Here is an 18,032-nt window from a genome sequence, read left to right as displayed (position 1 = left end):
GAGAATATGCAAAATTAATAATAGCTCTGTTAGAAGATTGCTGTTTTCTGGATATCATTATTATGGTATATTGCTGTTATAATTAAAAATTAAAAATTATGACACCATCAACCCTCAAAAGTAAAAACAACTCTTCTGAAAAACGAATCATAGCTTGTAAACCTATGTATTTTATAATGGTATATATCACAGTGTTTTTTGTACTAATGAAAAATTGGGAACAATCTTCAACATCCAAAAATATCTGATTAGTTTAACAAATTAATACATATTCAATAGAAGGAGTAGAATAGAGGAATAGAAAGAATACTGGGGAGACATGAAAGACCATTGTTTTCGAAGATTATTTAATTACAGTAGGAAAGAATAAGGATAAAAAGGCAGACGTGGGATTATAAAGTGCATCATTATATGCACCTATAATGGAAAATTACTGGAAGTATATAACATATACCCAAGCATTAGAAGAAGTAAGGAACAAAACAATATAAACTTTTATTTTATATTGTTCCTTACTCATTTCCATATTTAGTTTTCTTTACAATAAGAATTTTAATCCCTTTAAAAATAATAGCAGGAGGAAGCACTCTCTGAAGAGCTTACACACTTCAGTAATGTGTTTCTTAAGTTAGTCCAATGTCAGTTACAATACATTCCCATCTCCCCGACCCATGATTCTTTTATAATCCATTTCAATGCCTCAGGTTGTGGCAGACATATAATAGAGGCCAAGAATCATTTTCTTTTGGTTTGTTCTTAAGTAACTCAAGGGAGGGAATGTTAGTCTCTTAGAACTAGCAACCCCATGCCTTTGTTAGATCATTTTGATGATTTTATAAGTGACTCGAATACATTTATCTGTCTCAGTCTTCCCTGTCTCCTATTTCTCATTTGTCCAAGTTCATCTCAAAGGGAGTTCACTCCCTGAAATTTAGGATGCGCCCACTGTCTCCTTCAGCAGTGGCTTGGGATGCCAGATCCCAAGCTTCATGTTGTAGCATTTCATTCAACAACAGAAGTGGTGGGAGAGGCCAGCATCCTAGGATATTTGGCTATCCAGCTTTGTTGCAAAGAAGCAGCTGAAGGAGTGGGTACCCCTGTCTCAGACTGAATCAGCCTCAAGTAGAGGAACAATCTTCTGCGGGCCTGGTGATCATGGCACGAAGCAGATCAGAGGAGGAATATAGGAAGTGTCTAATACACATCCTATGAAGATAGAGACCATGTAGAGAAGACAAAGGCCATGCCTGGAAGAGGTGTTGTCTGGGGTTAGGTTCTCCCAAAAGCAAACTGTGAGACAAATATTTGAATGCAAACAGTTTGTTGAAAGGGGGTTGCAGGAAGCACCTGTGAGAGAATTGAGAAATGAGACAGAGGGATAAAATCCATAAGGGTGCATTATTTGCCTGATATTTGTGTTAGCAAGTAGAGCTCTTTAGATAAACTGGCTGTTATCTAGGACATGAGGAACTGGGTTGTTTATCAACTGACTTTCATCTGTGATTGATTGGAGGTTGCTTGCTGGCACTTCCCAACCTGCCAAGCATGTGGCCTGAGCAGCCACTGACAGAGGAAGTCCCTTTTAAAAAAGTGACCTGTGCTTGCAGTTGGAAGCCAATGAGTGAGCATACATACTACTGTACTGGTGAGCAGTGAGGAAATGTGGGACATGACAAGAGTACATACTTCAAGAAGAACTGTAAACAAGGATCAGAACATGCAAATCAAATTATGATAGATCCCCAAATCAAGTGGAAGTAAAAAGGAAGCATTATAAATTCTTGAGTAATATATCATCAAGATTAATCTAAAGACAGTCTCTAGAATGGATAGCAGGGAAAATCATAGAATTAGGTAGACCATCTCTAAATAAAGTAAAAAATGTAAATGCCCCGATTGCCTACATGAAATAACTACTCTGCCTTCCCCGCAACAACAAAAGAATCAGAAGGGTTAAAAACATAAAGGCAAACAAAAATTTCCTGAATGAACTGATCAGCAGGGGGAATAATTCTGTTTAATGCAAAATGGCACTGAAACTTTATATTGAAAAAATCTTCTGTACATAAAAATCACCAAAATAATATGCAATACAATTAGGAAACATACATTTTCCATATAAAGGACAAGGTTGATAGCACCACAATCTATAAAACTCCTTCATTAGAATGTAGGGCTTAGTCAAACTTCCTGGGTTAGAATCTTGCGTTCACCATTTAATTGGGATTGGACCTTAAGGTAATTACTGAAATAAGTCTCTTTCAGAATCAGTTTAGGGTTTTTTTTGTTGTTGTTGGTAATTGGCTTCAGTCGTGCCTACCGCATAGGATTGTGTGGGCACTAAATACGCTTCTACATGTGAAGATTTTAGCACATGGTGAGCTCTGAGTAAATGTTAGCTCTCGTTACCTACTACTATTATTTTTACCACCAGCACTAAACACCACCACTCTTCCCACTACTATCATTATTATCATAGTTACTAAAATGACTGCAATCACAGAAAGGCGAACACTTAGTAAAATCTTATTCTCCCATTCCCTCTCGTTTCTCTTCTCTCTCACACACACACAACCAGAAACAAATGACCCCAAAATATTTTTGAAAACTAATTAGAATTTTTTTAAATGATGAATTATATAAACAAGATACTAATCCTTAACTATCAAATTTTTAAAAAGAAAAATAATACCATATTATAACATCTGGGGGGAGAAGTATGTTTATCGTTTTGGGGGGAGGTTATTGACTGTTTAATTTTGTAATTTAGCACTACATATCAGTTGAAAAAGTATCCTAAAAGAAAAAAACTACAAAACAGTTACAGACATTTATTTCTAAGATTATTCATCACAGCAGTAAATATGACAGTCCCAAATTGGAAGCTACATAAATACTTACCAAGAAATGTTTGGTTAAAATTATATGTCCATATGATGTAATACTAAGCAACCATTAAAATGACATTTGGGAAAGATATTTAAAGACATGAAAAAATCTTCACAGTGTGTTGTAGGTAGGAAACTTGATGGATAAAAAATATCCAACCTCCATATAAAAAGTCTATATAATAATCAAGAATGATAATATTTTAAATGTGTTATGTGTGTTAACTTATTTAATTCCCATAAAATAATCTATGGAACAAACACTCTTACCTTCTGTGTTATATAGTGACTTCTGTAGCTAAGACAACAAAGGTTATACAATTAGTAACTTACATATAAAAAAATGAAAAGACATACCCACGATCATAATGAATATTCAAGGTGGTGATAGTGGTGGTGGTCGTGTGTGTCTTTGTGTGTGTGTGTGTATGTGTGTGACAGAGAGAGAAAGAGAGAGATTTTATATATATGATTATAATAGGAATCTGATCATTTTTTACATTATCAGAGTTTCTCCAAAATAATATATGTTGTTTTGCTATTCATAGTTGTTAGATTATAAAGCTCTTAGATAGAAAGGCAGTAGAAGAAATAAAGTGGAACTTGACAGTCCAAGAAACAGGCTCTGTTTTTGATAAATATTATAGTAGGTTTTTTAGCTGAATGATAACGGTTGTATTACCATTATAGATTTTTGTTTCCTTTTAATATCTGAAATGTGATGAATTAGCATATGGAATGTGCTTAATACCTAGCACAGATTATAAATAAGAAAAATTCTGTGGTTTCAGTGAGCTTCTGGACTAGTAGACATGTTTTGTTTCTTCAAGTTGTAGAAATGTAGAGAAGAAGTTTAGCATTTAATCTGGGAATTCATGAAGATTTTATGGGGAAAGGAATACTGGGAGTGGGTTGTGGAAGATTTGGATAGATCACCAATAGCTTTAAGATAGAAACATAATTTTACAAGCTGAACTCATTTTAATATCATGAAGAGTTCTAAATTTGTCTTACTTCTCATATTAGTAGACCTCATTTCTTTAAGAATTCAACTTCCAAATTTTATTCCATGTACTAAATAAAACGAGCCTTACAATTCTGCTTCTTCTAAGTACTGATAACCCTGGGTAGTGGTGTCCTACTGTCCTACCGCCGTGGAGAATTAGGATCTGTCAAGGTACTCATTGGCATTCATAGCTCTACTCATTATTTTTATACATTTATTGAGCTCCTGTATAATGTATTTGTATATATTGAGCTTTATGTTCAAAACACTATGTTAGGTACTGTAGCATACTAATAAACAAGACAGACGCAAATCAAGAACCAAGTTTCTCCTCTTGTAGAATTTCAATCCATCAATTTATGAAGTTGGTTCCAATGGCAGTAAATTATAGGAAGTATTCAAGTTTGAAAAACAGTGCATGTTTTCTGTACAGCACCAACCTAAGCTTTTATTAAAGGACATACAAACAGAACTGAACTCATGACTCAAAAGTAAACATCTAACTGCTAACAGTATGAAAGATGAAGTTAAAGTAGAGAACAACATATTGTATGTTGCACAAAATATTGCAGAATAAATGAATAGGGCATTCTTTTTCAATTTTAAATGTATATGATTTTGCAAAGCACATTCCTAGATACAGCTATTAGTGTTTCCTTTTATTCTAGTTGCAGGTAGCAGAGAACGTAGAACACTTGAAAAAAAAATCTATCTCACACATTTATCCTCAAAGATACTCTACAATTGTCTTAACTCTCAAGATGAAAGAGGGGGAAATATTGTATTTTGATGACATATGCAAGGCTTCAGCGGACTACACAATATAGCACAGGCTGTTATAGAATTCTGAATATCATACTCAAGGTGACTGGAGAAATAACGAACGCTGCATTGCATTTTGTTGACAAAAAACCAATGCCTTTTAAATTTTACAAAATAAGTTCAGAAATATACATATGTGTGTATGTATATATATATTTTGTGTGTGTATATGTGTATATACATCATATACACATAAACATCGCAATACAAAACTTTCCCGTAGAAGCTGTTTGTTGTTTAAAAACCAGCCTATTTGTGAGGGGCAGGTTCAAGATGGTGGAGTAGAAGGACGTGCTCTCACTCCCTCTTGCGAGAACACCAGAATCACAACTAACTGCTGAACAATCATCGACAGGAAGACATTGGAATTCACCAAAAAAGATACCCCATATCCAAAGACAAAGGAGAAGCCACAATGAAACAGTAGGAGGGGCTTAATCACAATAACATCAAATATAATAACTGCTGGGTGGGTGACTTACAAACTGGAGAACACTTATACCACAGAAGTCCACCCACTGGAGAGAAGGTTCTGAGCCCCACATCAGGCTTCTGAACCTGGGGGTACAGCAACGGGAGGAGGAATTCCTAGAGAATCAGACTTTGAAGGCTAGTGGGATTTGATTGCAGGACTTCAACAGGACTGGGGGAAACAGAGAGTCCACTCTTGGAGGGCACACACAAAGTAGTGTGCACATTGGGACCCAGGGGAAGGAGCAGTGACCCCATAGGAGTATGAACCAGACCTACCTGCTAGTGTTGGAGGGTCTTCTGCAGAGGCGGGAGGTCTCTCTGTCTCACCGTGAGGACAAGGACACTGGCAGCAGAAGTTCTGGGAAGTACTCCTAGGCGTGAGCCCTCCTGGAGTCTGCCATTAGCCCCACCAAAGAGCCCCGGTAGGCTCCAGTGTTGGGTCGCCTCAGGCCAAACAACCAATAGGGAGGGAACATAGCTCCACCCATCAGCAGACAAGCAGATTAAAGTCCTACTGAGCTCTGCCCACCAGAGCAACAGCCAGCTCTACCCACCACCAATCCCTCCCATCAGGAAACTTGCACAAGCCTCTTAGATAGCCTCATCCACCACAGGGAAGACAGCAGAAGCAAGAAGAACTACAATCCTGCAGCCTGTGGAACAAAAACCACATTCACAGAAAGATAGACAAGATGAAAAGGCAGAGAGCTATGTACCAGATGAAGTAACAAGATAAAACACAAGAAACACAACTAAATGAAGTGGAGATAGGCAACCTTCCAGAAAAAGAATTCAGGATAATGAGAGTGAAGATGATCCAGGACCTTGGAAAAAGAATGGAGGCAAAGATCGAGAAGATGCAAGAAATGTTTAACAAAGATCTGATAGATTAAAGAACAAACAAACAAAGATGAACATTACAATAACTGAAATGAAAACTACACTAGAAGGAATCAATAGCAGAATAACTGAGGCAGAAGAACGGATTAGTGACCTGGAAGACAGAATGGTGGAATTCACTGCGGCAGAACAGAATAAAAAAAAAAGCATGAAAAAAAAAGAAAAAAAAACTTGAAAAGAAATGAAGACAGCCTAAGAGACCTTAGGGACAACATTAAACGCAGGAACATTCACATTATTGGGGTCCCAGAAGGAGAAGAGAGAGAGAAAGGACCCGAGAAAATATTTCAAGAGATTATAGTAGAAAAATTCCCTAACATGGGAAAGGAAATAGCCACCCAAGTCCAGGAAGCGCAGAGAGTCCCATACAGGATAAACCCAAGGAGAAACATGCCGAGACACATAGTAATTAAATTGGCAAAAATTAAAGACAAAGAAAAATTACTGAAAGCAGCAAGGGAAAAATGACAAATAACATACAAGGGAACTCCCATAAGGTTAACAGCTGATTTCTCAGCAGAAACTCTACAAGCCAGAAGGCAGTGGCATGATATACTTAAAGTGATGAAAGGGAAGAACCTACAACCAAGATTACTCTGCCTGGCAAGAATCTCATTTGGATTTGGAGAAATCAAAAGCTTTACAGACAAGCAAAAACAAAGAGAATTCAGCACCACCAAACCAGCTCTACAACAAATGCTAAAGGAACTTCTCTAAGTGAGAAACACGAGAGAAGAAAAGGACCTACAAAAACAAACCCAAAGCAATTAAGAAGATGGTAATAGGAACATACCTATCAATAATTACCTGAAACGTGAATGGATTAAATGTTCCAACCAAAAGACACAGGCTTCCTGAATGGATACAAAAACAAGACCCATCAATATGTTGTCTACAAGAGACCCACTTGAGACCTAGGGACACATACAGACTGAAAGTGAGGGGATGGAAAAAGATATTCCATGCAAATGGAAATCAAAAGAAAGCTGCAGTAACAATACTCATATCAGATAAAATAGACTTTAAAATAAAGAATGTTACAATAGACAAGGAAGGACACTACATAATGATCAAGGGATCAATCCAAGAAGATATAACAATTATAAATATATATGCACCCAACATAGGAACACCTCAATACATAAGGCAACTGCTAACAGCTATAAAAGAGGAAATCAACAGTAACACAATAATAGTGGGGGACTTTAACCCCTCACTTACACCAATGGACAGATCATCCAAACAGAAGATTAATAAGGACACACACGCTTTAAATGGCACAATGTACCAGATAGATTTAATTCATATTTATAGGACATTCCATCCAAAAACAGCAGATTACACTTTCTTCTCAAGTGCACACGGAACATTCTCCAGGATAGATCACATCTTTGGTCACAAATCATGCCTCAGTAAGTTTAAGAAAATTGACATCATATCAAGCATCCTTTCTGACTGCAACAATATGAGATCATAAATCAATTACAGGGAAAAAAATGTAAAAAACACAAACACATGGAGGCTAAACAATACGTTGCTAAATAACCAAGAGATCACTGAAGAAATCAAAGAGGAAATCACAAAATACCTAGAGACAAATGAGAACAAGAACACGATGATCCAAAACCTATGGGATGCAGCAAAAGCAGTTCTAAGAGGGAAGTTTATAGCTATACAAGCCTACCTCGAGAAACAAGAAAAATCTCAAATAAACAATCTAACCTTACACCTAAAGGAACTAGAGAAAGAAGAAGAAACAAAACCCAAAGTTAACAGAAGGAAGGAAATCATAAAGATCAGATCAGATATAAATGAAATAGAAACAAAGAAAACAATAGCAAAAATCAATAAAACTAAAAGCTGGTTCTCTAAGAAGATAAACAAAATTGATAAACCATTAGCCAGGGTCATCAAGGAAAAGAGGGAGAGGACTCAGATCAATAAAATCAGAAATGAAAAAGGGGAAGTTAAAACAGACACCTCAGAAATACAGAGCATCCTAAGAGACTACTACAAGCAACTCTATGCCAATAAAATGGACAACCTGGAAGAAATGGACAAATTCTTAGAAAGGTATAACCCTCCAAGACTGAACCAAGAAAAAATAGAAAATATGAACAGACCAATCACAAGTAATGAAATTGAAACTGTGATTAAAAATCTTCCAACAAACAAAAGTCCAGGACCAGATGGCTTCACAGGTGAATTCTATCAAACATTTAGAGAAGAGCTAACACCCATCCTTCTCAAACTCTTCCAAAAAATTGCAGAGGAAGGAAAACTCCCAAACTCTTTCTATGAGGCCACCATCATCCTGATACCAAAACCAGACAAAGATACTACAAAAAAAAAAAAATTACAGACCAATATCACTGATGAATATAGATGCAAAAATCCTCAACAAAATACTAGCAAACAGAATCCAGCAACACATTAAAAGGGTCATACACCATGATCAAGTGGGCTTTATCCCAGGGATGCAAGGATTCTTCAATATATGCAAATCAATCAATGTGTGTGATACACCATATTAACAAATTGAAGAATAAAAACCATATGATCATCTCAAAAGATGCAGAGAAAGCTTTTGACAAAATTCAACACCCATTTATGATAAAAACTCTCCAGAAAGTGGGCATAGAGGGAACCTACCTCAACATAATAAAGGCCACATACGAAAAACCCACAGCAAACATCATGCTCAATGGTGAAAAACTGAAAGCATTTCCTCTAAGATCAGGAACAAGACAAGGATGTCCACTCTCACCAGTATTATTCAACATAGTTTTGGAAGTCCTAGCCACGGCAATCAGAGAAGAAAAAGAAATAAAGGGAATACAAATTGGAAAAGAAGAAGTAAAACTGTCACTGTTTGCAGATGACATGATACTATACATAGAGAATCCTAAAGATGCCACCAGAAAACTACTAGAGCTAATCAATGAATTTGGTAAAGTTGCAGGATACAAAGTTAATGCACAGAAATCTCTTGCATTCCTATACACTAATGATGAAAAATCTGAAAGAGAAATTAAGGAAACACTCCCATTTACCATTGCAACAAAAAGAATAAAATACCTAGGAATAAACCTACCTAAGGAGACAAAAGACCTGTATGCAGAAAACTATAAGACACTGATGAAAGAAATTAAAGATGATACCAACAAATGGAGAGATATACCATGTTCTTGGATTGGAAGAATCAATATTGAGAAAATGACTATACTACCCAAAGCAATCTATAGATTCAGTGCAATCCCTATCAAATTACCAATGGAATTTTTTACAGAACTTGAACAAAAAATCTTAAAATTTGAATGGAGACACAAAAGACCCCGAATAGCCAAAGCATTCTTGAGGGTAAAAAACAGACCTGGAGGAATCAGACTCCCTGACTTCAGTCTATACTACAAAGCTACAGTAATCAAGACAATATGGTACTGGCACCAAAACAGAAATATAGATCAACAGAACAAGATAGGAAGCCCAGAGATAAACCCACGCACCTATGGTCAACTAATCTATGATAAAGGAGGCAAGGATATACAATGCAGAAAAGACAGTCTCTTCAACAAATGGTGCTGGAAAAACTGGACAGCTACATGTAAAAGAACGAAATTAGAACAGTCCCTAGCACCATACAGAAAAATAAACTCAAAATGGATTAGAGACCTAAATGTAAGACCGGACACTATAAAACTCTTAGAGGAAAACATAGGAAGAACACTTTTTGACATAAATCACAGCAAAATCTTTTTTGATGCACCTCCTAGAGTAATGGAAATAAAAACAAAGATAAACAAATGGGACCTAATAAAACTTCAAAGCTTTTGCACAGCAAAGGAAACCATAAACAAGACGAAAAGCCCACCCTCAGAATGGGAGAAAATATTTGCAAATGAATCAACAGACAAAGGATCAATCTCCAAAATATATAAACAGCTCATGCAGCTCAATATTAAAAAAACAGCAACCCAATCCAAAAATGGACAGAAGACCTAAATAGACATTTCTCCAAAGAAGACATACAGATGGCCAAGAAGCACATGAAAAGCTGCTCAGCATCACTAATTATTCGAGAAATGCAAATCAAAACTACAGTGATGTATCACCTCACACCAGTTAGAATGGGCATGATCAGAAAATCTACAAACAGCAAATGCTGGAGAGGGTGTGGAGAAAAGGTAACCCTCTTGCACTTTTGGTGGGAATGTAAATTGATACAGCCACTATGGAGAACAGTATGGAGGTTCCTTAAAAAACTAATAATGGAATTACCATATGACCCAGCAATTCCACTACTGGACATATACCCAGAGAAAACCATAAGTCAAAAAGATGCATGCACCCCAATGTTCATTGCAGCACTCTTTACAATAGCCAGGTAATGGAAGCAACCTAAATGCCCATCGACAGACAAATGGATACAGAAGATATGGTGCATATATACAATGGAATATTACTCGGCCATAAAAAGGAACAAAATTGGGTCATTTGTAGAGATATGGATGAATCTAGAGACTGTCATACAGAGTGAAGTAAGTCAGAAAGAGAAAAACAAATATCGTATATTAACACATACATGTGGAACCTAAAGAAATGGTACAGATGAACCGGTTTGCAGGGCAGAAATTGAGACACAGATGTAGGGAACAAATGTATGGACACCAAGGGGGAAATGCAACAGGGAGTGGGGGTGGTGGTGTGATGAATTGGGAGATTGGGATTGACTTGTATACTCTGATGTGTATAAACTGGATGACTAATAAGAACCTGCTGTATAAAAAAATAAATAAAATTAAATTTAGAAAAAGCAACCTATTTGTGATTTGAATTTAATGGTATTGTTGAAAATGATTTTATATGACAATGAGTGTCAAGTAGGACATTTCCATTATAAAACCCACTAAAGATTCAGACCCCTTTTCAGGCTAGGTATCAGATGTGAGACAACAGAAGTGTCATAAGCAGAGGGCAGTGAGAGCTAAAATGTGTTGTGAGATGGATTCAAATGATTAATAAAAATTAAAGCCAGTTTGAGCAGTGCTTACAAAGGTTTGCATCAGCTTAGAAAGGATTTATGATCTAGTTGAGAAACACAAAACTCCATTTCCAGTAAGAATCCAGTGGGTGTGTTCTGCAATGAATTTGGCTTCTCTGGGAAAGAAATGGTTCCATGTATAATCTGCGGGCATATGGATTGAGAGACACAGTATCTTTTCCAATCTCTCTCTGTCTCTCTCTTTCTCAACTCTCCAGATCTAGTCTATATATCATTTGTCACAGTCTCCTCGTGTCCTCTAATGTCTCTGCTTGGGTTTACAAACTCAAATGCAACAAGTGTCAAACAGGTATCGTAAAAGAGTGCAGTGGGCCAGATGGGTGAGCTGTGGAAAACTGGGCAGTTCATGCCCCATCCGAAGGTGGTAGCAATTAGCCTGTGACCTCTAATAATTTGGTAACACTTCTTTCCATTTACTAGGTATATGGCCTTGGTTGTGCAAAGCAAGATACTTATCTAGCTTGCGTCTCAGTGTCCACATTTGTAAATTGTAACAATATTAGCACCTACCTCTTAGGGTTATGGTTCACTCATTCAATATCTATGTATAAGCTACCTACTCTGACAGACACTATGGTAAGGGCTGCACAAACAGCAGTGATCAAAAAGGCAAAGCCCCAGCTCTCTGCAATTTATATTCAAGTGGGAGTGAAGCAACTAACACGTTTTAAAATGATGGTAACATGTAAGATGTCAATTATTGAAAAAAAGCTATGTGGGCAAGTAGATGGATAGGGATTTACTATTTTAGCAGGCTTTTTATTGTAGAAAGGGATGGTGTTTGCATTTTTCTACAAGCTGTATTTTATATAGACTGTTAGCTCTGTGAAGGAAGCATTTGAGGAGAAAAGTGAATAAAGTAAGGGATCAAGCTGTGCGTACATCAGACAGGAAGAGCATTGCAGGTAAAGGCATCCAGTACAGCACCTCTGACACTGACGTGGGTTTAGGGTGTTTGAAAACAGCATGGAATCCAGAGCCTCTAGAACAGTGGGAGAAAAATTGAGTTGTGGATGAAGTTAAAATCATGCAGCCCCTTTCAAATGATTTAAATGATTTTGTTCTGTACTTTGGAAAAGATGGGATGGTAGGGGACAGTATTGAGCTGAAGAGTCACGTGATGTGGCTTGAGATTTCAGTGAGTCACCATGGTTGTGGCTGCTTTGGGGAGAATAGACTCTGATGGGGCTGGGAGGGGCATGGAGAAAACAGAGAGACCAGACTGCAGCTGATGGTTGCTTGAACCAAGGTGGTAATGGAGAAGGAGCTGAGAAGTGGTTAAGTTCAGGATGTATATAAAGGTAAAGGCAACAGTATTTACTCCCAGGGGATATAGGAGGAGTTGAAGATGAAGCAAAGGTTTCTGGTCAAGTCACCTGCATACTGGAGTAGCTATTTACTGAGTTAGGAAAGGCAAGAGGAGAAGCATATTTTGAGCTTGGGAGATCAAGAATTCATTTGTGAGTGTTAGATGGAAAACACAGGCTAACTGCTTTAAACAGCAGCTGGCATATATAGATGAGTAATAAAGATTAGCTGTAATTATTATCACTATCTTCATTTCTATTGTGACATTACTGAAAGAACATTGCTATCATGCCTTTTGCTTTTTCAAGAAAAACTGTTTTTTTTTCCCATGATAAAATATCCTGATTTCAAATGTCAAAACCATAAAGCTCTTATTTTAGCTTCAGCTGAAGTGGAAAGTCCTGTGTACACATTGATGATATCTCACCTAGGCACCTGCCATGTCTCACCTTCGCTGCCTTAGATCTTTTTCTGAAGCCATGGGAACTTGTTCAGTTCTTGAGCAGGTGAAGCCTGAAAATATAGAAAGTTTAATTCCTCAGTGGCATCCATCAACCATTGGGGTCCAGGCTTTGGTTTCAACCAAGCTTTGATGGATGAATTTGAAGGGAATGTGCAGTTCTTCAGAGGGCAGCTAACAAAAATGAATCCAGTTGTTCAGAGTGGTTAATACACTTTATTAGCTTTTCCTCTGTCCTTATCTGAGTCTGCAACCTCACTCTGAGTTCCTGTGATCACCTCTAAAATAAAAATGAACTATCTGAACCTAAGTTCCTATTTTAGGCTTTGCTTTCAGTGGAATCTGTACTAAGACAACAGTGACTAAGAAGAAAATAATCTGAAAGTTAAAAATACACATCATGCCACCAGCTTGCTACCAATACTCATGTCATTATATATATCATCATTCCATGAGAAGTTGTACTCTGCTTAACTTATTGTCCTACCCATAACTCAAGGTGGAAAAAAATCCCCACGTTTGTCACAGGGTTTACATGATCATAAAGCATGATACCCTTATCATTTGTATAGATACAAGGTAAGTGGCACTAAGGAAGAAAGACATATATACAAATTTGGTCTAGTTCAGATCTCCAGAAGAGAAAGTAGGAGGTAATATTAAAGAAGTATCCCCTTATATGCAAGGCATCAGATTAAGTCTTATGTAGTATTTCGCTGAATATCCCCCATCATTAACCTCGGGAGAAGGCATAACTTACACTTCAGATTATAAAGAAGGACATACAAGATGTAAACTGTTCAGTATTACACAACTAGTTTGTAACAGACCCGGATACAAAACATGATATCTGACATCTTAGCCTTAGCCTACAGTCTTTTAAGTCCATAAGGCTACAGACTCTATGAGATTTAATTATTATCTTGGGCTTCCTTGCTTTGATCAAATGTCTGTTAATTTAAAAAAACCTATAGGGAGAGATTCAGATTTTATGGGATGAGGAAAATTCTGGAATTCTGGAAATTAAATTTTATCTCTGGTGGTAAAAAAAAATGATAGAATGAAAAAAAAAGAGATGAAAAGTAGGTGAAGATGTAATTGTAAGCATGGTCTACTTTTAGAGTTTTGCCTTATAAGGGGTTGGAAAACTTTCAAGAGAAATGTTTATGACTGTGAATCATTCAGAATACTTTCTTCTTATTCCCCAAGTCATATAGAAATTTGCCTCTTAAAATATTTTCTGTCTATTGAATCTGATGTAAACTTTTTATCAATTGAAAGTTACCCTTTTCCTCTTGTAGATAAATTTTCAGGAAACATTGATTATGTGAATCCAGAAAGTCCCTGGGGATATCCCTATGGAATAATGGTTTATTTTGCACACTGAATATTTTTAATATAAATCTAAATTCAGATACTAACCTATCAGTTTTCCACTGGATTTTATTTGGTTTTAGTAGTCTCCAATTAAATCCCAATTAAATGCAATGTGTTTCTATTAATTTAATTATATCTATCAATAGCAGCCATTAATTTTAGGTACTTTCAATAAATTTTTGATTAAATCACTGTATTGCTAATTCCTTTCCATAAATTTCAATCAGTTTCCAGTTTATTTAGTGTGTATGCCTAAAATCAATATTATATACCAGTATCTGGGTGGGGGGATGGCAGCAGCTTTTGCCCGTAACTGAGCTGAGATGGGAATGACTCTATCTCATTTAAGTCAGTGTGATGCAGTACAATGCACAGTCCCCATAAAAGTCAGTACTTCTATGCTAAGCATCACTGCTGGCTTTCAGTTGCTAAACCTGTTCAACATAATTCTAATTCAGCAAGACTCTGTTTCTTTGTAATTCTGCCAAGTTTCAGAACCTGTTACAAACACTTGTCTTTGGAGTTATCCATTGCCCTTGTTTACTAACTTTTCAAACATGAGGAGCAGCAATGAGTCCCAGTGAAGGCAAAGGGGCTCTGGAACCAAACTGCCTTGTTTTGGATCCTGCCTCTGCCAGTTCTTTACAACGTCAGTATGGTTGGGCAAACTCCCTAGCACTTTGGTGCCCCAGGTTTCTCCTGCAATAATAATGCTACCGGGACTTTCCTGACAGCACAGTGGCTAAGAATCTGCCTGCCAATGCCGGGGACACAGGTTCGAGCCCTGGTCTGGGAAGATCCCACATGCTGTGGAGCAACTAAGCCCTTGCGCCACAACTACTGAGCCTGCGCTCTAGAGCCCTCGAGCCACAACTACTGAGCCCGTGTGCCTAGAGCCCGTGCTCCGCAACAAGAGAGGCCACCGCAATGAGAAACCCACGCACCACAATGAAGTGTATCCCCTGCTCGCCGCAACTAGAGAAAGCCCGTGAGCAGCAACGAAGACCCAACACAGCCAAAACTAAATAAAACATAAATAAATAAAAAATATAATAATGCTACCTACCATTTGGGGTTGTTGGCTGAATTAAAACATTTAGAAGAGTGTGTGACCCACAGAGTTTTCTCAGTTTTAGCTGCTCTTATCACCATGGTTTATGATTATAAAAACTAACGTATTTTATGAACTTACCATGTGACAGACTATTCTTTTGTGGCTTATATCATTTTATCATTCATTGTATACAGAAACCTTGTAAATGAGGTACTAGTTTCCTTGGTTTGCAAGTAAACCAAGGCTGAGAGGATCTGTTGATAAAGTCCCTGATGTTATTCAATGATAAAGATAAATTTGAACCAGGCCCATTTAAATCAAAACCTAGCCTGATTCTGTAGGGTTGTGCTGTCTTCCACTATTGGAATTTTCCTTTATGGGTCACATTTTTACTGTAAAACCTTACTATTGCAATAACATGTTCCTGGACAAAAAAGGATAGATATATATATGATATAGATGTGGATATAGATAAAAGTATAGATAATAGAGATAGAGACAGAGGCGGAGACAGAGATAGAGATGATAGAAATAGAGATCTGGGTCATTGTTTTTACTATAGTGAGGAAATAATGGTTTTGGGGGAGGAGTAAGGGAGCCTCGTAGAACTCTCCCCATCATTAAGATTAGGGGGATGACATAGCTAACAGCTTCACCTTCAACAGCTAACAGCTTCACCTTTAACAGCGTCATTAGGGAGATCTAAATTAGATAAATCAATATGACAAAATTTGGGTTGAATAAAATGTATACAATTTTATAAAAATACACAGGGATCTACCAGGCTTTTTGTGAGCTGTCTTGAATGTATTATAGAACATACTAACTGTTTACCTACAGATATATCTGCCTTCATCAGTGATTAAAATACATTTGTAAGCTAGAGATGACAGTGGAGGTCAAAGGAGAAAAAATAGAATGGGATATTCTACCAAGTTTGTGTGGACAGGAATATCAGAGATTTAATAAGAGTTCAAAGTCCTTAAAAAAGGTGAGGTTAGGACCAAGAAGGTAAAGTACAAAAAGCAAATCTATGTCCAGATGTATGGCTGCACATAGGCTGTGGAGGCAGGTACTGAATACTTGGTGGAAATGAGTATGAAATATGAATAAACTGGGAATCAAGTAAGGAAAATCCTGGAATTGGTTTTTAATAATTCTGTTGGTCCTGTGGTTTTCTATCACCTATTTTTAGATGGTGATGTGATAGGAAGCTATGTCCTGGCATCTTAAAATTAGGATCAATGTGACTACAGGGAAATCAAGGCAGCTCTTTAGTCACTACAAACTTTAATTGATAGCAGGTGAAGTTTGTCATCTATAGTAAGTACTTAATGAAGATTTATTGACTACTCAGATGAAGGCAATGGACAATGATAATGGACAATGATAAGTTTCTGTCACTATTAAGTAGACTCGGTGAAAACTGGGCAATTTAGTCCCTGTCTTTAAACAATGTATAGGTCTGTTTCCTCACGGTGTGTATACGTGGGTAAATAGTTGTCTTTTGACAACTTCTCTGGAGATATAAACAAAATGCTTGCATTACATATAAACTACTAAGATCTTTGGTTTTTTATTCTTCTTGGGGGTTATAGTACTGGTGTTCATTAATAAATGGTTGTTTATTATTGAAGATTTAGAATGGTTTGAGGAATGTATGTTAGAAATTTAAATAAAAATAACACATTGCCATGTTTAAAAATGGTAATTACAATTTGCTATTATAATGTTAGTTTTTAAGTGTTTGTTATAACAATGTCCGGTCAAGTAGGAAGAAAAGGTAAGATAAACAAATCTAAAATAAATAAGAACAACACAAAATCCAAAAACCTAACATAAAAATCTTTAGCATGCTACAAACATAGTCATTTTAAGGTCAGGTTCTATGCTATTTTTGTGCGTGAGGCTTTGTTTCTTTTTAACAAATAAAAATTCATAATATTTTTCCCTCCAAAATTATCCTTTGCTTGCCTAGAAATATAAAATGTCTTGAGCAAAATTAAAATAGTAGACAAGAGATGGGCAAATCTTGAGTAGATCACCTTGGCTGAGATTGAGATGGGAGTCAGACTAGTTTTTTCATAGATAAGGAATAGTTCATGAAAGTGACAACTGCAGCCCCAGTCAGAATGAAACACTTTATTTTTATCCTTATTCATAACTTAAATTACAATGCAGAGTAGTTTTTTTCAGCAGAAAAGTATAAATGAGCTGATATTTTCCCCAGTTCCTTTCCATGTATATCGCCATGAACTGTGACTTTTTTCTCCAATATTCCATGATTTTGACTGTTATAATATGGCAGTACCATTAGAGCTTTAAGACTGGATCAAACCAGGACAATAAACCATGTGTAGGAGAAGTAGCATTTTGTTTTCTTCCAAAAGGGGTCAAATTTGTGTTCCTAAAATCATGAAAAGTGTCTTCTGAATCAATTTAAAGACCAAGCTGCAAATTGGAAAATAAGTAATAAAATGGAGATAGGAAGAGTTGAGAGAAGAGGTGGGTTGAGGGCAGAGGTTAAGAGTAAGGCTATGAGTGAAGTCTCTGATAGGAGGACTCATGAATGTAGTGCTCATCTATACTGTGGAGTCAAGCTGGTGGCTTTATAGGAGCTACCCCGCACTACACAAATTGCAGCCATTTAAAGAACAAAGAACAATTCAAGGAGTTAAAAG

General features: G+C 36.8%; 1 long non-coding RNA gene across 1 annotated transcript in view; it reads left to right on the top strand.

The window, feature by feature from the left end:
• Positions 1–18,032, top strand: part of LOC309617231 — a 140,921-nt gene that overhangs the window by 10,195 nt on the left and 112,694 nt on the right. The gene's annotated exons all lie outside the window — the stretch shown is intronic.

The sequence above is a fragment of the Balaenoptera borealis genome, assembly GCF_965194805.1.
Source record: "Balaenoptera borealis genome assembly, chromosome: 19".
Taxonomy (NCBI): Eukaryota; Metazoa; Chordata; class Mammalia; order Artiodactyla; family Balaenopteridae; genus Balaenoptera; species Balaenoptera borealis.
The sequence above is the reverse complement of the archived record's forward strand: the minus strand, read 5'-3'. Positions and strand labels throughout refer to the sequence as shown.